The sequence below is a fragment of the Canis aureus genome, chromosome 17, assembly GCF_053574225.1.
Source record: "Canis aureus isolate CA01 chromosome 17, VMU_Caureus_v.1.0, whole genome shotgun sequence".
Classification (NCBI taxonomy): Eukaryota; Metazoa; Chordata; class Mammalia; order Carnivora; family Canidae; genus Canis; species Canis aureus.
Genome location: NC_135627.1, coordinates 3,621,953 through 3,643,117, shown reverse-complemented (window position 1 = coordinate 3,643,117; position 21,165 = coordinate 3,621,953). Strand labels below are relative to the sequence as shown.

At 38.6% G+C, this 21,165-nt stretch overlaps 2 long non-coding RNA genes across 6 annotated transcripts; one reads left to right on the top strand and one right to left on the bottom strand.

Annotated features, from left to right (window-relative positions):
* Positions 1 to 264: 264 nt before the first annotated feature.
* On the bottom strand, positions 265 to 4,067 carry LOC144287716 (uncharacterized). Its single transcript, XR_013355462.1, has 2 exons — positions 3,260 to 4,067; positions 265 to 415 (listed from the first exon to the last, which is right to left on the bottom strand). It is a non-coding gene; the product is annotated as an uncharacterized LOC144287716 (long non-coding RNA).
* LOC144287717 (uncharacterized) lies at positions 3,389 to 20,925 on the top strand. 5 transcript variants are annotated; one of them, XR_013355465.1, is made up of 5 exons: positions 3,389 to 3,651; positions 4,313 to 4,361; positions 11,648 to 11,735; positions 19,596 to 19,773; positions 20,662 to 20,925. It is a non-coding gene; the product is annotated as an uncharacterized LOC144287717 (long non-coding RNA). The 5 variants fall into 5 exon arrangements; XR_013355467.1 differs by lacking the exon at positions 4,313 to 4,361 and having other exon boundaries at positions 3,393 to 3,651; XR_013355464.1 differs by lacking the exon at positions 19,596 to 19,773 and having other exon boundaries at positions 3,399 to 3,651.
* Positions 20,926 to 21,165: the final 240 nt, after the last annotated feature.

The following is a 21,165-nucleotide window of genomic DNA, read 5'->3' as shown; positions in this document are numbered from 1 at the left end:
CCTACCAACATTTTCGACTGAGAAGCAGGACTTATATTTTGAGGGACACCAGGGAGGCTCAGTGGTTGAGCATCTGCCTTTGGCTCGGGGCATGGTCCCGGGATCTTGGGATCGAGTCCCACATTGGGCTCCCTGCGGGGAGCCTCCTTCTCCCTCTGCCTGTGTCTCTGCCTCTCTCTGTGTGTCTCTCATGAATAAATAAATAAAATCTTCAAAAAAAAAAAGGAACTTATATTTTGGTACCAAATTCATAGAGAAGCCCACTGAAATTTTCTCCATAAACATGCTTTATTTTGATGTATGGTACACCTGAAGCAAGTACATTTATTGAAAATTAAACATTTTTCTAAAGCTTCTCCACTCCATATTTGGCCTTGAATGTGTGATCCTGTTCAAACAGACACAATTCCTGCTCCTAGGAGGTTAGAGTTTGGGGGAGAAAAGCAGTTAGACAAATAACTCCATGTTTGACTATTTAAAATCATGTCATCAAGTGCTGTGAAGGCAAACTACAGAGTATTACAAAAATCTGAAGGAAAATCTAATTTACTAGAGGAGTGATGGAAGCATTTTCTAAAATAGTATTTAGATTGGAACATACATCTATGTTTCTATAGGATGAGAAGAAGAATCTATCACTCAGAGGCCCTGTGGAGAGTAGAAAGCCTTAGGAGTGGGAGAGAAAGCAGATGCAGGCATTCTTTTAAATGACTCCTCCTGTCCTCCACATACACCTCCACTACAGCACTTGTCAGTTGGTATCATAATTTCCAACCTTCCCACTAAATCATGAGGACTTAAAAGACCTTGGTATTCCTCAGACTCCAGCCTTTGGCACAGCAGATGAAGCAACCCACAACTCATGGATGAATAAATGCAATGATGCATAAATGAATGGACGCCGGTGAAACTGTTTTCACGCTATCAGACTGTACCTCCTAACATCCTTCTGCTCCTTTTCAAATCCCGAAAAATAATATAAAAACATTTTAATACTTAAATCATGATATAAGACTTTTGGTGGGCCAGGAAATGGGAGAAAGTCTTGAGTGACAGCAGAATTTGGAAATGGCTGAAATAGGATTTGGTGTCAGAATATATTGCCTTCCTATGTATAAGTGTTTAAACATGAAAAATTCTTTCGCCTGTCATGAGCCTAATATGCTTAACAGTAAACGATGTGTAATGTTTATATCCACCACATACAGTCAGTATTAAATGAAATGGTACATATGGAGGAAGTTTGAAAACTGCAAGCGTTGGTTATCTGGAGTTACTGCCTTGTTACGTAACTTGCCGTGGATCTTTAAATAGCAAAGGAATACTTAGATGATCTCAGACAGCCCTGAGGTAAGAAAGAAAAAGAAGAAATATGTCTCCTATTTGTTATTCTATTTTATCTCAGGAAAGCTAGAACTAATGGCCAGTCCCTCTGATGTGCAGAGCATAGGAATCCAGTATCCACTCATTCACAATGAGCCCTGGACAGGGCTATAGAAATCTAGGTTCTGTCCTGGCTGCCTTTTTTTTTTTTTTTTTTTTTGTAATGTGGGGTGTGTGTGTGTGTGTGTGTGTGTGTGTGTGTGTTGGGGACAGAGAAGGGAGAGGATGTCTAGGTGATTATTCTAAAATGCTGTGATTCTTAACCATAAGATAATTGACATTTTTTTGGAAAAAAGAGAAGAGCTTCGAGATTGTTTTCCCAAGCAGGAAGTATAAAAGTAATGGTAGACCCCAAAGGAGGAGAAGGCATGTCTCTAGTCAAACAGAAGAATAAAGCTCATTCAAGGCAACAAAGTTAATTTTAAGAATATATATATATATAAGTTAAAAAAAAAACAAAACAGGAAAATGTCTTCAAGGATTAACTGTGCTAGAAGCAGGAGCCCACCGTCTTCAAAGTGGCCGCCAACACTTATCCCCCAGGCGTGGAGTTTCTTTCTGAGTGATGAAAATAAAAATGATTTAGAATTGGAAATCAAGCCCCTCCCTGCTGGTGTGCCAGTGTTAGACCTTGCTTCAGGCAAGCCCAAGGAAAAAGACAAAGAAACACAAGGAATTCATGGTGCCAAAGCTTATCAAAGTCAAAATGATATCTTTTTAAAATGGCAAGTAAGGTTGAAAAGATGATTTAATGGGAAGGAACACCTAACCTGACCAAATGGGGGACTTAGGAGAAAGGGGGAGACTCCAAAGCGCACACTTCTTTCACATTTCTGATGGTGGGTACTTGGAAACCTAAAATTGTGGCAAGAACTGAAAGTGGAAATTTAAAGAATTCCTCTGTGAGTGAGTGTACATAAAATGTAGGAGGATCCCAAACCTGAAGCAGTTGAGGAGGCCCAAGGCCACTGTCCCATTGCATGTGTTATATAATGGAATATTATTAAAACTGACACTGAACCAGACAGCCCTTAAAAAAAACGTTTTTTTCATTTATTATGTGTTTGTTTTGTCCATAGTAATCTTTCCACCCTGATTATCCTGAGGAGGTAAAAAACCAGAATGAATGAGTTCCTAAGTGAGATTTCCAAAGGGAATAGATGAGCTCATTGATACAACCAATCAATATTGTTAAGCACTTATGGTCCCAGGGCTTACAGAAAAAATACAAGAAGTTGGAGATCCAGGTCTTGAGTGTATAAAGATCAGGACCATTGAGTAGAATAAGAGTAGCAGTAATTCTTAAAACAAAATCCAGCTGTATGAGAACAGGTTGATTGGAGAGGATAGTTAATTATCAAACATGGAGGAGGGTGCCTCCCCAATTCACCAAATGCCACCACCAAAACTGGGAAAGAGCAAGGAATAAATGAAGACTGATGAGATTGGTCCCTGTAAAGAGCCTTGTAGAATACCCACAAAAATTCTTCAATCTTGTACAACAGACGTAAAATGTCCCTGTGCATAAACAACCGAAGACATGCATCAACAAGAACAGAGGAGCATATGATTTGATGTCATCTCAGGGTTTTTGTGTTTTGCTGTGACCTTTGGTAATTCCCATTCACTCCTTCATTCTGCCCCACCATGGCACCAACCATGTCTCTCTTTGCTCCCTCATAGCAATGAAACTACTCCTTCTGACCAGATGGGAGTCTGAGGCCAAGGTAAGACAGGACAAGCATCTCAACCCATTGGCCCCGAATACAGAGGTGCAGCTTTGTTCTCCACAGTGGATCAGACCACATGAGGGAAACCCAGTTGCCCCTTGTCCTGCTGTGTACATCGGAGGGTGGGCCCAGTGCATGCACCTTACTTTGAATCACTTGTGGGTCACCGCCAGACTGTTTCCATGATGTCATTTCTTGTTCATCATCCACGAAGATGTTTGCCCACAAGCAGTGGTAAAAGCACAAAGGACAGAAAGGCCTCAAAAGGAGAAAATAAAACACAACAGAGCCAGCCCACATACTTTCCATGTCACAATCCCCACAGCCTGACATTCCGTTCTCGTCGATGAGGAAACAATATAATGTACAATCCTGTCACCATAGCTATGAATAACTTGGATGACTTCCAGAACCACACGGGTACAAGGGAATATTCTGTCCTTAGTAATCACATCAGTGTTTGGATGTTTTCTTTCTGAGACCATGCCTCTCTGTCTCCTGCCTGCCACGTGTGAAAGTTCTAATTTTCCAGTCACACGTAAGCCCTGATTAGTGGTGATAAGGCAGTAAGTGGGACCAAATTTTTTTTAAGCGACTTAGAAAACCACAAATAACTCTGAGTTCCAAAACACTCTATTAGCACTTTCCAGTCCTAGTTTAGAAAACCAATGGGAAAAAATGTAAAATGAGGTGGGTTGGGAAGGTTTTTCATCAAAATGTAGCTGTAATTTTGAGTAGGAGTTTTGTATTTAAACCTCCTAATGGCAAGCATGATTAAGAGAAGCTTGGCTTTACTGTTTACAGCAAACCTTGATTAAATACAAACAAGCTAATGGAACAAAGGAGAGAGAAAGAGAAATCTCTTCTAGAAAGTCCTGGGGTCCTTCCCCAGAAGAGTGATCCTGGAGGAAAAGCAGACAGGAAGTGCAGAGTTGACCATCTGGTGTCTGTCCCTTTCCCTCCTATTTTCTTCCATCCTTTGTCCATCTGTAGAATTTGCCTACTCTAACCTATCTTTTGAGTTTCAGCTTTTCAAAAAGCAGATATTACACCAACCTGTTTTATATTCAGCATCCATCACTGTAGGCTTTATTAATGTTAAGGAATAAGACCTATTATTGTGCTGTGACTTCCTGAGATGCTTTTCTGAGGTGAGAAAAGCTGAGACATCTGTGTGTGCATTTTCCTTTGGACCTTAGATACCAGAAGCTGGGAGCATGAAGATGGGGCAGCGTGGAGCAGGGACAGGTGATCATATGCTCTTGGGGGCCTCTTTCCTCCCACTGTGTCCCCATTCCCTTCTGTTCCTGCTTCTATAAAAGGAGTGAACACATAGCAAGCATCACATAAACCAGTATCAGGAAAACAAAAAGAATTCATCTGTCGAGGGGAAAGAAAAAATCCGTTATGGTGACAGAACAGTTACAGCCAAGCGCGTAAGGAGTAGAATGTTGGCAGTAAATGGAAACTTGTTTCAGAGGGTCCGATTTTGAGCTCAGGGAAGATGTGCAGAGTCTTTGAGAGGCAGAGCAAGATGAGGAGAATAAATAACGCTCCTGACGGCAACCCAGGTGGAATGTGAGGATAAGCCAGCAGGTAGTTGAGGCTAAGGGAAACAAACTGTGTCTTTTCACAACTCGGAGAAGACTTGTGGAAAAGCTAGTTCTTACAGAAAACAACTCCTATATTTAAGAAGGAGGTTCATAAGTGTGCTCTAGATTAGGCAGCAGTTTTATCTCCTCTCTTCCTTGTCCTTCTGCATCATTTTCCTCCTACTCCCCTCCTTTTCCTTCTTCTTCATACTGCATGAGATAAGAGTTAAGTGTCATCACCTGCTACATAACATTAATTCAAAATGAACCTTCTGAGGCATCTGTATAGCTCAGTTGGTTCAACATCCACCTCCTGGTTTCAGCTCAAGTCATGATCTCAGGGTCGTAGAACCAAGCTCCACATTGAGCCCCACACTGGGCTCCACACTCAGCACAGAGTCTGCTTGGGATTCTTTCCCTCTCCATCTGCCCCTGCTCCCATTCTCTCTCTCTCTCCCCCCAATAAATACATAAAATATTTTTAAAAAGAACTTTCTAATTTCAAGAATTTGAATTAAATGAATGAATTACATACATAATAAGTAATAACATATACTACAGTGAGATACTAATAGTTTGACTAGTATAATTAACATGCTGTGTATAATATATAATAATAAAATAATTATTAATTACTTGAATTAATTCATATCAATTTAAAGTTAACAGTCTCCTCTATCCTTCCTTTTTACCTGACAAAGATGCCGACCCATACGTGACTGTTTATTTGGAAGTGCAACATTGTGAGATCCTGTAGTATTGTGAGGTGACATAACACCATGGACATTTTGCTCTAAGTTTCAAATGTATGCTGTACACCCTAAAGAAACCACTGAAATAACAAATTAGATATAAATGTTATATCCTGTAAGCCAATATAAGAGATGAAGTAGAATTATAAAAAATACTCAATTCACAAGAAGGCAGGGGAAAAGGAGTAATGGGGGAAAAAAAGAATAGATGAGATAAACAAAACAAATCAAGGGATGGTTAGCTTAAACCTTACCATGCCAATAATCATACTACATGTAAATGCTCTAAACACCTCAATTAAAAGATAGAGGTTGTCACAGTAGACAAGAAAACCTGAGAACCAACCCTATACTGCATTTTAAAAATGTACTTTAAAAATAGACACACAGGGGTGTCTGGTTGGGCAAATCAATTGAGCACCCAACTCTTGATTTCAGTTCAGGTATTGATCTCAGGGTTGTGAGTTCAGGCCTCATGTTGGTCTCTGTGCTGGGTATGGAGCCTACTTAAAAAAAAAAAAAAAAGATACACAAAGAAGTTAAAAGTAAAACTATGGAAGTACATTATGCTAAAACTGATAGACATAAAACTAGAGTAACTGCATTAATATCACACAAAATAGATTTCAGAGCAAAGATTACCAAAGATAAAGTCATTTCATGAAAGACTCAATTCATTAAGAATATAAGTAATTCTTGGAGTGCCCAGTTGTCTCAGTCAGTAGGACATTTGACTCTTGATCTTGGGATTGTAAATTCAAGCCCCATGTTGGGTATAGAAATTATTAAAAATAAAATCTTTAAAAAATAATATATGATATTTCTAAACATTTATGCACATTACAATAGAGATTATAAATATGTAAGAGTTACAAATCACATATTGATAAAGGATAAGTGTCCCAAATATCTAAGAAATTTTATGCTCAGTAATCAGAAACAAAAAAACTCAATACAAAAAAAAAAAAAAAAAAACATGCAAAACTATTTAAACAGACACCATACCAAAGAAAGCATATGAATGACCAATAAACACATGAAAAGATGCTCACATCATTAGCCATTTGGAAAAGTAAAACCACATTATGATGCCACTACATACCAATTTCAATAGCTAAAATGATGAAGATTGATACTATGAAGTGTTGGTGAGGATGTGAAGGGACTTGAACTTTCATACACTGCTGTTGGTGATATAAAACAATATAACCAGTTTGGAAAACAATTTGGAAGTTTCTGAAAAATGTAGATTTCTTATGGGATCCAACCATTCCACTTCTCTATATTTACCGAAGAGAAATGAAAATGGATGTCCATACAGAGACTTACAGATGAATATTCATGGAAGCTTTATTTGTAATAGACCAAAACTGGAAACCATCCAAATGTCCATCGGCAGGAGAAGAGATAAACAGCAGTGCATCAGTACAAAGACATACTGCCCAGCAACCAGAAAGGGTGAACCAGGCACACACTACCACATGGGTGACTCTCAAAGTAATTATGCTGGGAAGGAAGATGGACAAAAATAGTACAAAATGTATGATCCTTTTTATATACGTTTTCAGAAAGTCCAGACTAATATATAGTGACAAAGTCATACAATGGAACATGAAGAAACATTGAGCGTTGATGGATGTGCTCATTATTATGATGGTTTTAATCATTTCACAGGCATCTACACACATCAGAACTTATCAGATTATATAATGAATAGATGCAGTTTAGTACGTGTCAGTTATACCCAAGGAAAACTGTTTCAAAAAGAAATTTTTAAATTTTTAAAGAAATGTTAATTATGGGGCTTTGGAAGAGATTCTTTTAAATGAAGACTCACACGCTCCATCTTTAGTGGTTTCACAGCAAATATTCCTCTTCATATCTGTCTCTCTCACTGTAGCTCCTTAAAGATTCAAGCTTGTGTCTCTACCTAGCAGAGCGACTGTCACATGACAGTTGCTCAGTTAATTCTTTTAACTAACTGGGCAAACAAATCAAAGCTTAGTCTCCAAGGTCATGAGACAATGCCAGGTGGAGGACAAATGCAAGGTTGTGAACAGACTGATGAATTCAATGAGTCTACCTTTGGTCAAGGAAGCAGTCACTAGGATGTGATCAACCATCATATGTAACAAAGGATTTGTTTTAGATATTTAACTTCAGGCAACTCTAGGAGCTGGGGAACCACTCGATGGGAAGCTGTTTCCCTGAGTTCTGGTGCTATAGCTTGAAGTCAGCAGAGCAAACAGGAAAGGAAATGAAGTGAGGATGACAGGACCTACTGAACCAGCCGGGGGGGACCCCATAAGGATAGACAGAAATCTTTCCTTTTCTCAAGACCTCCAATCCTCCACCTTTAATGATGGAGATGTCCTTCAGGAGAAACTCACCCCTTTGTCATAGAAGAAAAAAGAAAATGGGGCACGAGAGTGGCTCAGTCGGTTAAGTGTCCAACTTGGTTTCAGTTCAGGTCATCATCTCAGGGTTGTAAGATCAAACCTCACATTGGGCTCCATGCTCAATGCAGAGTCTGAGATTCTCTTCCTCTCTCCCTCTGCTCATGCTTTCTTTCTCTATAAATAAATAAATAAATAAATAAATAAATAAATAAATAAATAAATCCTTTTAAAAAAAGGTGATAAAGATAATCTTAATCACACATTCACCTTGGTTTAACTTGCAAAGTCGTAAAAAAATGCTCTCATCAATCAAAATGTCTATCTCATTACTGCCCACCATGTGTCTTATACCCCACTCCTTTTCTCCTCATGGATTCTTCTCAAGTCTTCCAAAGGAAAATCCTAATGCTCCCTGAGCATGCAAGGAGCCAAGCACAGTGCAACGATTTTGCAACTTTTTATGTGCTACATAGTGATGTTTATAGTCCTGTGGGGCCAGAACTCCTTGTTTTTATTTCCAGTCTTTATTTAGAAGATGAAAGCTCAGTAGATAATTTCTGTCTGACTGATTGGCTAAAGGTTCTGAAGTCTAGTTTGGTTTATAGAGCAACCTTCTTTCCTATTGTCATTTGAGCAAATGCCAAATTTAGTTTGACTTCCCTATCTACAGAGCCAATGGGATTTATTTAAAGTAATGTAGGGAGTTTTCTAGATCAATATTGCTAAGCGTTCATTATCAAGAATCCCCTGAACACCACCTGCAAGTCTGAATTGTTGATTTGAGGAAGCTAATTGGTTTCTTCTAAGTTCCTTGAATTAATGCTGACATTTTCCAAGTGATACTCCAACCTTAATAGTTCACAAAGGCATTTTATGAGCTCATTATACAACATCAAATAGGTGTACCACATAGAGGTCATTTAAATGTAAGGGTGTGACAAGGAAAGCCAGGATGTTCAGAATGACAGGATCATGGGGGCTTTTCTTTCTCTAACAAGTTTGTTTTCTTTTTTTAAATTACATGGAAGATATCATGGAAAACGAATTGGAGAGGAATGAAGAATACTGAAAGACATATTCTCTATACAGAAGTGTCATCAAAACAGTTTTCATCATATTAAAAGTATAATTTGCAGTTCAGTTAAAGGGCCTGAAATATGATACAATGGTTAGGTGCTCTCTCTCAGGAGCCTGATTTAAGAGGAATCCACTTCCTCAGCTTGGAAAGGAAGATCGTGGCATTTGGTCTGATTTAAACTATGAACTGTAGCTTTATAAATATTTTTCCTCATTCACTCCAAGTACTACAAATAAAGCTTTATCCCTTTGATAAAGCATGCTGATGACAAAAGAGGAAAGAAAGAAAGAAAAAGAAGGAAGGAAAAAGGAAAAGAAAAGAAAGAAAGAAAGAAGGAAGGAAGGAAGGAAGGAAGGAAGGAAGGAAGGAAGGAAGGAAGGAAGGAAGAAAGAAGAAAGAAAGAAAGAAGAAAGAAAGAAAGAAAGAAAGAAAGAAAGAAAGAAAGAAAGAAAGAAAGAAAGAAAAGCAGGAAGAGAAACCAAGCAAGCGATGTCGTTTCTGTAGAAAGTCGATAGTTGGCTTTAACTGTAACCACAGAGCTTACTCTAGAGATCCCTGGATTCTGCACTGAGAATGTTCCAAGTAATAGTAGCTAAATCTCAAGAGCTTTGGGACTAGAAGCAAGACCCAAAATACCTGGAGAAGAATATTTCTCATGATGACTGAACTAGCACAATTTGTTAGGTTAGGAATAAAAGGGGTTTTTTTTCATTTGTTTATTTTTTGATGCAGAGGTTCTGTCAAATTTGCTAAGGTAAAAAATTTAGTCCTCTTTCCAGAAAATGATCCTTTCTTCTTAAGGGACTTCATCTTTTTCAAGAAATCGTGAAAATTCAAGGGAGATGCTCAGGAAGTGATGAAAGATAATCTCACCAGCCACTTGTATGAATATATCATATCAGAGCCATCGATGCACACACCACTTTCATGCCCCAAGGCACCCAGGACAGCATCCACTCCATCCCGGGGACATTCTGCTGCATGCACCTGCATCTTCATTCTCTACCCAGATTATTCAAGATGACTCTCATAGAACCATAATCAATGTGAAATGAGTGAACTTTTTTTTCCCCAAAAAGTAAACAGGAAGAGAAATCCAAATATTTAAAAAAAAAAAAAAAGAGGCGAATCAAGAGTAAAAAAATTAATCCCTTAAATAAAATATTCTGTAATGGGGGGTTGTTTTAAAATTTTTATTGTGGGAAATAATATACATGAACAAAATAGAATGATAAAACAAATCTTCATAATGTACCCAGACCTTAGCTTCAAAAATCACCAACCCAAGGTTAGTTTGCTTTTATTCCTAACCCACTCACCCCCTTCCCTTATTATTTGAAAAAAGCCCTAGATATCACCTTATTTAAGTTTTAAATATTTTAGTATGTATCACTACAATATATGAAAGCTTATTTTAATGACACAATTGCGATTTTATTCTTATACCTAAAAATTAATAATTTCTAATGTGATCAAATATCTAGTTAGTATACAAACTTCTAATTTTCTCATAAATGTCCCATTTTTTAATGGTTTTTTTGAATCAGAATCCAGATAAGGTTCACAGCTGCAATTGATATGTGTCATAAGTATTTTATGACATTTCAGTTCCATTCCTTCTGTTAGGTTTTCCTTATAAACTCTATTTTGAAGAAACTAAGTCATGTACCTTATAAAGTCTTCCCTAGTCTGAAGCACAACCTTTTTTTAAAAAGTGGTAACCCGAAGAAGGATCAATGTCAGTGTCCTCTGTGGAACTCTAGGAGCTGGATCTGCTTATTCGAGTTCACAAACAGTATATATTTAAGAACAATGTTCATTGTGATTGAGCAAATATTTTTTGGAGCATTCTTGCCATCCTCTTAGTTTCTTCTGTTTTGCTTTAGTTTTGAGGTGTGTGGTGAAGAAGATGTATTTGCCTCTTTCCTCAAGAGAAGAAAGTATCATGCTAAATTCAGATGAGGAATTGTGGCGGACATAATGCTGTGTTTTCACCAAAGCCCATTTCTGACCACAGAAACCTCTGTACGTGCTACTTGTGCTCTCTTTTACCACATGTTTAAAATGGCAGGATGCTGGGTCCCTCATACAGACTTGGAAGACAACTGCTGGACCCACGTGAGGCTTAGACATAAGTGAGACAAAGAACTTTGTGTCACACCAACTGAGCTTTGGGGGGTCTGTCACCACAGAATAGTCTAGCTCCGTCTATCTTAACCAAAGTTTGGGGACCCAAATTTAATGCAGGCATACCTTGTTTTATTGCACTTTGCTTTTGCTTTATCGTACTTCACAGATACTGTGTTTTTTTTTGTTGTTGTTGTTTGTTTTGTTTTGTTTTGTTTTTACAAATGGAAGGTTTGTGGCAACCTTGAGTCAAACAAGTTTACCGATCCTATTTTTCCTAAAATTTTTGCTCATTTTGTGTCTCTGTCACACTTAAGTAATTCCCACAATATTTCAAAATTTTTCATCCTTGTATTTGTTGTAGTGATCTTTGATCTGTGATTATGACTCTCTGAAAGCTCGAGTGATGGTTAGTATTTTTTAGCAATAAAGTATTTTTCAGTTAAGGTAGGTACATTGCCTTTGTTGACATAATGCTATTGCACACTTAATAAACTACAGTATAGTGTAAATGTAACTTTTATATGCCCTGGGAACCCAAAAAAATAATTTGACTTGCTTTATTGTGATATTCACTTTACTGCAGTGGTCTGGAAGGAAACCCACAATGTCTCTAAGGTGTGCCTGTACAGCGTTTGCAGTCTAGGTGAGAAGATTACAAAACCCCTATTGAAGTAAGATTCCTGCTTTCATAATAAATTTACTTATTTATCAATATATATATATATATCAAATAAATTACACAAAACAGATTTTGAAATTGAACAATAAACTCTAGGATTACATAGTTTTTAAAGAGAAGAGTAAAATGCTTAAACATTTTGAATCATATTTACTTTAAATTCTACATATTTCTTAGACATCACTATATTGAAAGCAAATAAAATGGGTACTGGAAAGAGGGGCCAGCACTCCTTTCATTGATAGCAAATCAGCATAGAAGAAAACAGCTTAGGTAAATGCCTGATTTGAATGCAATTATTTTTCAGCATTGAGAATTTTCAGCCAAATAATCTATTCTAATCTGACACGCTAAAACTAACTTTCCATTATACAAGTTCTTCCTCAAATCAGAGAGAACTTATATAATCCATGTTGGTGAAGCTTTAGAGGTGACAGGGCGACACCCATGTGACCCGGGGCCATCTGAAGGGGTGCTCCTAGACACGTGGCAGTCTCTCTGGGGACTCTGTTGAAGGCCAGTCCTCATGTTTGCCAGGGGCCAATCCCCACAGGCCATACTATATCATTTAATCAAAACCTGTTTCTATTTAATCTTGCTGATTATGAAGTAGACAAGCCATAGAGATTGAAGGACAGAAACTGAGCAATAAGAGAGCATAAAGATTATTAAAGAGTATAAAGATTATTAGCTAAGTCCTTTATTGCACAGATGAAGGAAATTATGTCACAAAAAAATCCAAGAGGCTTATAGAAACCTAGCACATAGGCAGCGATGGACACTACAGCTCTATACCCAATTTTCTGACTCCTGGTTCTGCTCCCTTTTTATCTGCCTTTGAACGGAACATCATCTTAACATAACTTGCGAATTCTAAAGAAACTGACTTAGTACAAATCTGATTTAAATATTTATGGGACTGAGAATAAGCATTCTTGTCACTAACGAACATGGGAAACCGTCTTTTTTTTTTTAAATATAGAATAACCTAATAAAAGGCAGATTATCAAAATATAGAATGGGTTTTAAAGGTTTTGTTCAAATCTCATCTCTCCGGCTATCTATCTTTCTGACTTTGGATAAATTACTGACATGATATGAACCTCAGTTTCCTTGCTTATCAGGTGGGATAATAAGAAACCCTTGCAGAGTTCCTAGGGCAGCTCTACTCACTGGTACCAACGGTATGGCCCTTAATGTGTGACAGAATCAAGTTTCCATGCATGCTGGTGCTGCTGAAGGTCTTGCAAAATCCCAATTTTAGATTTTAGATTTGGGGGCTCGCATAGTGTATTTTGATCACCAGTTTCAATTTCAGATTTTGTGTATCCTGGCAAACAGTCTCACAGTACTCTTTTATTAAACCACTGATGTAAATATTTTCCAGTGAAATCAACACTGTATATTTTCTAGAAACACAAGTCAACAAAACCCTATCTTGCTTTCATGCCAATTTAATCGCCACAGCCAGCAATATGATTCCATTTTAAAACTAATTACTTCAAGGTGGCAAGAAACATATAGAACTGTATTTGTTTAGGTTATTTGCAAGAGGAAATATAGCCTGTCACCAAGCACATTCTACTGATGTGGTATGTGGTTACACATTAGGAAAATAGAAACACTAAAAATTGTGTAGCAGTAAGCATTGCCCTGGTATGATGAAGTGTGAGACAAATATAACACAGAACTCGAAAACCAGTAGAGACCCACACTTCCGCTGCAGTGAGGTGTTTGTGCAACACAGGCACACTGGGCCGAAGGGATTCAGAGATGACACTCTCAACTCTGTCTCCCACCCTTACTCACTTCATCCTCACTTTCACTTTCCAGCAGCAAGCATGCATCTTTCATCTTGAAAGAAAAACAGAGAGTTACAAAATACTATTTCATCCCCCATAAAAATAAACACTATATGCACAGGGCACTAGTGTGTAAACTGTATAGCATTTAAAAATGCTAATTCCTATAAATATGAAATTTGTTTCTCCTTTGAAAACAACACAAGTTTAACTGTTTAACAGAGTTTAGCTGTACAATCAGGTGTGCAGCACAGAGGGACATAAAAGATATGTGTTGGAGTCAGACCTGTGACAGAGGCACTAATTTACAATACTGCTCTTAGGTTACTTTAGAATAAGTGTTGCTTTAATACTTTTACATTTTGAATTGTACAATTGAAAAGGATTTCAGTGAAAATTTAGTTTTGTCAGAGTTTTTTTTGTTTATTTGTGTGCTTGTGTTTCAGTGTTTGTTGTTCTTGGTGGTGGTGTGTTCGTGTGTGCACATGCATGTGTGTGTGTGTGTGTGTGTGTGTGTGTGTGTAACATGAGGAAAGGGACAGTTCTTTTCTGAAGACCTCTGAGTCTGACCCAGACATGAATGTGCTAAAGCAAACAGAAAAGTCAAAATGAGTCCAACCACTTGACTTCCCAGGTCAGCTATCAAACCAGACACTATGGGATTACATCAAAGAGCATATTAGAGATGCCTGGGTTAAGGGAGGAAAATGCGTGTAGCATTCCTGACTGCCATGATAGGGCATGAACTGCATAAGGAAGCTGTCATCACCATAGACAGATGCTTGTTATGTAAGTCACTGGACTCCCTATAAAGAAAGTGAATACTGATTTAAATAAAAATGTAAGCAACTCAAGCAAGGCCTGATATTGGAGTTACCCTGGACTTTCCTGCCTGTTTCCACACAGATAAGAATCCTAGTCTCTAATGAAACCGACAACTGCATTGGCACATAATTCCATGACAGGACATGTGAGCACAAATAGTTGAAATTGCTCAGAGGGAGAAAGTCAAAAGTGCATTGTGCAATCCGACTCTTTGGAATGTCAATGTGATTCATGAATCACCTGAGAGGCTTTGCCTCAGTCCATTTAAAGACATTATTCAAAGGAACTCTGTACACATCGCTGCCCAAAAAGGAGACTTTTCTTTTTCAAAATGAAATGAAATCTTCAGCTAATTTCTCAGCAGCAGGTGTCATGACTACTGAATATGAGATAATCTACTATGTATTTAGCCTTTGTGGGATCCGAAACTTATACTCTAGGAAACTCGGATTTGTAAAGAGCATGGTACAAAGAGCAGAAATCCTAGATTCTAGATTGCGCCAAACCACTTCCCAGACAGGTGACCTTGAGCAAGTACCTTAATCTCACTGAGCTTTCGTTTCCTTCTATATTAAGGAGTGCCCAAACCTTTCATCACGCTGGAGTTATGTGACCACACAGGACAAGAGTGTAACATTCGATGAAGTCTAATGCAGACGGACATTATAATAATTACTATAACATTTTATTGTAATATAAACAGAAGCTTCTGAAATTTATTCTGAATAAATTTTTAGTTGAAGATAAAGGAGTAAATGAAACTATCCAAGAAAACTCATTGTGACAGTCAGAAAGAGGCAAAAGAAATAAAGCCATGAGGAAGACTAATACTTAGGAAGAAGGCCTGCCCAAGAACAGGTGAAGAGCCAAGTAGGGATGCTGGAAGTGGTGCTAACCGGCATATCTCATGAATAGAAGATACTGATCTGGTGGGAGAAATGGTCACAGGCATCATGCAACACAAGGGCAAGTAGGAAGATCACAACTAAACTGAAATCTTTAGGTTTGAGGGGCACCTGGGTCACTCAGTGGTTGAGCATCTGCCTTTGACTCAGGTTGTGATCTCGGGGTCCTGGGATCCTGTCTTGCATCTGGTTCCCCGCAGGGAACCTGTTTCTCCCTCTGCCTGTGTCTCTGTGTCTCTGTGTCTCTCATGAACAAAGAAAGAAAATCTTTAAAAAAAATTAGGTTTGATAATTAGGAAGACACAGCTAGCTCTGTTTCTATTAACTGACTTTTCTTCTGGTTATGGGCCACATGTCCTGCTTTGACATCATGCATATTGTTCAGTGTCTGAATACCTGCCTTCCCTCCAGAGCAGTGGGCTTTGTTTTGGAAGCCCGTTAATATCTTTGAGCATCAGCTTGACCCTTATGAGTCTTTGATGGGTTGTTTTTATGCTTTGTTAGAATGGATTTATGGGAAGGCTAGTTTAGCCTTACTCCTGTGGTATGACCTTTCTAGAGGCTCTGCTGCATGTCCTGGTGTTCAACGAGGTCTTTCCACTCAAGTTAGATGGAAGGCAAATATCTCCCAGCAATATGTGAACCTCAGTAGTTTTTTTTAGCTCAGAGTCCCCTGATAGTTATCTTTCCATATTAGTTGTTCTGTACTCTACCATTAGTTCAGAAGAATGTTCTAACAGAGACCCAAGGGAAACTCACAGTAGACTGGAGTTCATTCTCTGAGTGGTCCCTGGTTGTCAGGGAATTTGTGTTTGCCCCACAAATTCCAGGTATGCATTCTCTGTGAAGTTACCTTTGAACCAGCAGTCTCAGCGTCCCTGATTTCTGATCTCTATCACCTCACCTCCGTGAGGCCCTGTGCTCTGCTTGGGCTCCCCCTTCCCGGGCCATAATGTAGAAGAATCATTCAGGCAGAAAGCCAAGACATCAAGGGACCACCTCATTCGTGTCTTTCCTGTCATGGATTATGTTCCCATACTTTCTTTTGTCTGATATCTGCAAAACACATATTTTATACCACTTTTCTAGCTGTTTGTGGCTTGAGGGCTAGTCTAGTACCAACCACTACATTTTGGCCTGAGTCAGAAGTCCCATGAGGGCTCTTAGAAGAAGTATGTTCAGTAATATTAGAGGAAGCAGAAATGAGTTTTCAGAGGATTGGGGCATAAATGGAAGAAAGAAATGAGTTGGTACATCTAAGAGACTAACAAAGAAGAGGGAAATGGGAGCATGACTTGAAAAGATGTATTAATCTTCCTTACTGCTTGTTTGGTTATCTATAATTTAATTCAGACAATACTGCTTACAGTTAATGCTTGTAAGTACTTAGAGTAGTGCTGGACTCATCTGCTAATATAGGTTTCTGAGTACAGAGCACTAGAAGATTCAAGGTCAGCAATACTTATCACAATTGTAAAAAAATTATTGTGTATTTTCTCTTTAATGACTCTCTCCCCACACAGATCATAAGCTCTCTGTGGGCTACATGGGTAGGACCTGTGTCCACTTTGTTAACTCCTGTCTCTCTACCAATTACCACAATGCCCAGAACTCTGGTCGGTAACAGGGACTCAAAACTCACTGGTTGGATAAATGAATGAGTTAATGAACCTTGTAGGATTGAGTCCCTTACCTGTGGGATCTGAGTCTGTCTCCTGGTAGCATCAGAATTGAGCTGATAGAGCTGATAGAATGCCCTGTCAATGCCTGCTGTGGAGCTGGAAAACTGATGGGGAAAAGCTGATTCACATATGCTCACAGAAGTGGTCGGTATGAGCACTCGAGAAGAAAACACAGGAGTGTTTTCCACACAATGACCTTCAAAAATAGTGTGTGTCGAGGGGTGGAGGGAATATGAAGGAGAGATGACCTCAATGAAAGCCAGTCTTCCCTGTCTGAAGCTAGTGTTTCCATTTGTACATTTGACAAAAAGCCCACGGAAATACCTGATGTAATCTTAAATAAAATTAATATAAGTTGGCAATTTTTTAAAAAGCAAAAGCCAAATCAAAACAATGAACCTAACTTTTAACAGGTTAGTGGCATATCCATATAGAGGGGAAAACTTGCAAGTAACTTTAGGGAATATTAATGAACTGAACTTCCATAGTGGTTTGGATGCTAAAACGGAACTGGAGAACAATATTATCCTCTTTTCAATAATCGTACTGTTGGTGATAATATTGAGGTAGTCATCCTGAGACACTATCACACCATGTGTAAAATGAGTAATTGGTGTGAGATAAATCAAATGAGCAATCATGTTGTCATTGAAAATGGGAATTTACAACATGGAAAAGGATACACATGTAAAGTGGTTGAAGTGAATAAGACTCTGTAGCCCTGAATTTAATTTGCAATTATCAATCAATATGAACTCACATTGTATCTCATCTTTGTGGATATGTGTGTGCATGTGTGTGTGTGTGTGTGTGTAGCTCTGTCCTCTGAAAATGTCTAGAAACAGTGACTAATCCAGGAACGATTAGCACTCCTACCACCAAAACAGTGGTCTCTAATACTGTTTCCCACTAAAAGGAATCATGACTCCTTGGTGAAGTGACTGCTTCCAGCTTGAGGAAGAAAACGTTCAAGATAAGTCTGTAATATCTAGTCATTTCAGAAAGCAAGAAGCTACCAAAGATTCCTGGACTTATGACCAAAGAATTCAGGAGCCACTTTCAAGAGACTTTCACTAGCCAACAATGGATAAATTTAAGATAAATAAGTGGAAGTACCTCAAAGATGTTAATTTATGTGTTTATAATAATACTCTAATTTCATACGTCGTATTTATAGTGTACTAGGAAACAACGCATTGTTTTGAAAACTAGTAAATAAGAAGACATAACCAAGCATATATAATGGTTTCTGTAGATTTTCTAGTAGAATTTACCTCAGGGTAATTGGATAGTATGTGAGGGAAAGATATTCTTTATAGACGCATTTTAGACAGTAAATTAAAAAGGAATGATCACATTAATATATCACCATTTTACAACTCCTAAATTATTTTTAATCTACTCTAGGCAGATTATTAATGAAAGCTATCTTTACAAAAGGAGGGATGGCCAGACATCACACACTTCCTGATCGAAACCCTTATACTGCCTATAAGGAATTCTTGCATAAAAAGTAAAATAAAATAAAATCATAACTCAAATCTCATTGAATCTCTAGGTCTAAGTACCAATTTGCAGAAAATACAGGACACAAAGGAATTACACAGAGACATGGCAAAATGTGGACAAACAACCAGGTTCCTTCAACTAATAAACTGCAATGGGATATACAGTGGGTTTAGTCAGAAGCGCGTGTGACCTTTGATCTCGGAGTTACAAGTTCGAGCCCCACATCGGGGGTAGAGATTCCTTAAAAAATAAGATCTTAAAAAAATAATAAACTACAAGGAAGACAGCAGAAGCCACATTGTTATTTATTAAAAGCGATTTGAGAGACAAGTCAAGCAATTGCTGTGTTTGGACCTTTACCAAATTCCTGAATCAAGCAAACCATAAGAAAGGAAGAGAAGATCAGGAAAATGTGACACTGAGTGGATATTTAGAAATAGTAAGGAATTATTGATAATTTTTTAGTGTGATAATGGTGTTGAGATCACATTTCCAAAGAATCCTTACCTTGCAGAAATGCATTAAAATATTCATGGAAGAAATGATGTTGTTGTGGAAAACTGACCTACCTCCATGCTTCAGACCCAAAATGTACCAGGAGGACAGAGTTGAGATAAAGAGGAACAATTGGCTTTATTGCTTTACAGGGCAGGCTGTGGCCTTCCAACACCTGCAGGCCCACCCACAGGAAGGGGCTGCGGGGATTTACAGGGAAATACAGGATCTAGCTGGTTTGGACAGGAATTGTGTCTGTGCTGCCAGCCTGCTTCCTCAGGTTTCCTAGGTGGTATCTGGGTCCTGAGAAGGGAGGAGGGCAGGTTACTTTCAAATTGAACTTCACTGAAGCCATTTTGATCCTTTTTTAAAAAGATTTTATTTATTTATTTATTTACAAGAGACACAGAGAGCTAACTTTTGAAGCTAGGTGGTCAGCACATGAACTTACTATGTTATCCTCTCTAAATACTTCCTATAGGTTTGAAATTTCCACAGTAAGAAATTTAAAATAATGTCTTTTAAAGTGCCATGCCATGGATAGTAGTTTAAAAGGAGTTTTGACATCTGTAGAAATATAATAGATCTTGTGATAGTAAAAAGATAGTCAAAGTTAACATTCTCCAAATTCCAGAGGGAAGGATGGAAGGAAGGATGGAAAGAAGGAAGGAAGGAAGGAAGGAAGGAAGGAAGGAAGGAAGGAAGGAAGGAAGGAAGGAAAAACCATGGCCAATACGCAAACTTTTTCAATATTTATATAAAGTTTTAAAAAGTGATGTAATAAGTCTCTGTCACCGCCCAATTACTACAAGGTAAGGTCAATTTTAAGGCATTTTTACTTTTAAGCTCTGGTAGCATACCTTGAGAGGCATAACCAAGAACTCCTATGTGGAAGAGCATATAACCCACTGAGCAACCTGTAGCAAGCTCTAGCACTGCGCAGCCGCAGCCGCAGCTAGCAAGGGCAGGCCGGGGTCCTAGGGACGTGTGTGGCCTCAGGGGTGGGCCGCTCCTGCCCTGACAGCTTTCCTTTGGGAGCAAGCTCAGGGCTGAGGTCCGCAGGGGTGAGTGCTGATACCCACCCCCGCCCCGGGGGGCCACATCCCTCCAGACAATACTCCAATCTCTATCTTCCCAGGATAGGGGAGTAGTCTTATTTTCTATCAAAATCCTTCAGCATGGTCCTATTCTAACAAAATCGAGCCCCCCTGCGATGATGCAGTGGGGCTGGGGGTGACCACCTCTCCCAGCAGAGCATCCCCAGCACCACCCAGCAGCACCAGAACTCTCTTAGATGCCTTTTTCACTCTTTAAACTTGTCAAATTGTGGCACCTCTGGGCTTGGCTTTGCTAGTATGTAAAACGGTGGGTTGTCTGGAATCTCTCAAAATTCTCCACCTTTGAGTCTCTTCACTGAAAATATCTGACTTTTTCTCCCTCTCTTCTTACTTTTCCTGTTTTCCTTTTAAATGTCAAAAAGCACCCTCCCCTGTAACATTTAAACCTTGAGGCTCAGTCTTGGGTTTGACACACTAAACAAATTAACTGTTTTCAACCGATTAATCATCTTTCAGTTCCCGTGAAAATACAGGTTAGTTGTGCATGAGGAAGTCTGCCCATTTTGACTCGAGGACGTCTTTCAGGTAGGTGAGCCAGCGGTGATGAAAGGATCCACTGCAAGAAGCCTCTTCTCATTGCAGAAATACAGGCCTGAAGCCTCTGTGCGAGCTGTCACATGCAGACCCTCTGAAGGCAACTCGGAAGAAGTGACATGCTGCCATCACTCATGTTAATGCCTATTTGTGCAACGATATTATTTGAAATAATCGACCAATTCATCAAAGGGAACGGCAGACTTGGGTTGTGGGGGGGAGGAGAACGTGCTTTTTCAGTACTAATGACAAAATGACATTTCTGTTTACCATTTGTCAGCTCTAAATAGTCAATAAATGTTTGCAATGATTTCCAAAGTTTGGGATGTGGTTCACTTATAAGGATATGCAATTTTTCAAGATTTATGGAGAGGGTGTTTCTTCCATAAACAGTCAGCTTTGATAATTATCAGAAGAACGATTCATTATGTCTCAGAAGCTAAATGCATGATAAATGGGATGCCTCTTATGGGTTGCAATTTTCTAAATGTAAGGAATGCCTATTTCTTTGATAATCGCCGCAAATACATTAATAATAATTGTAAAGCTTTT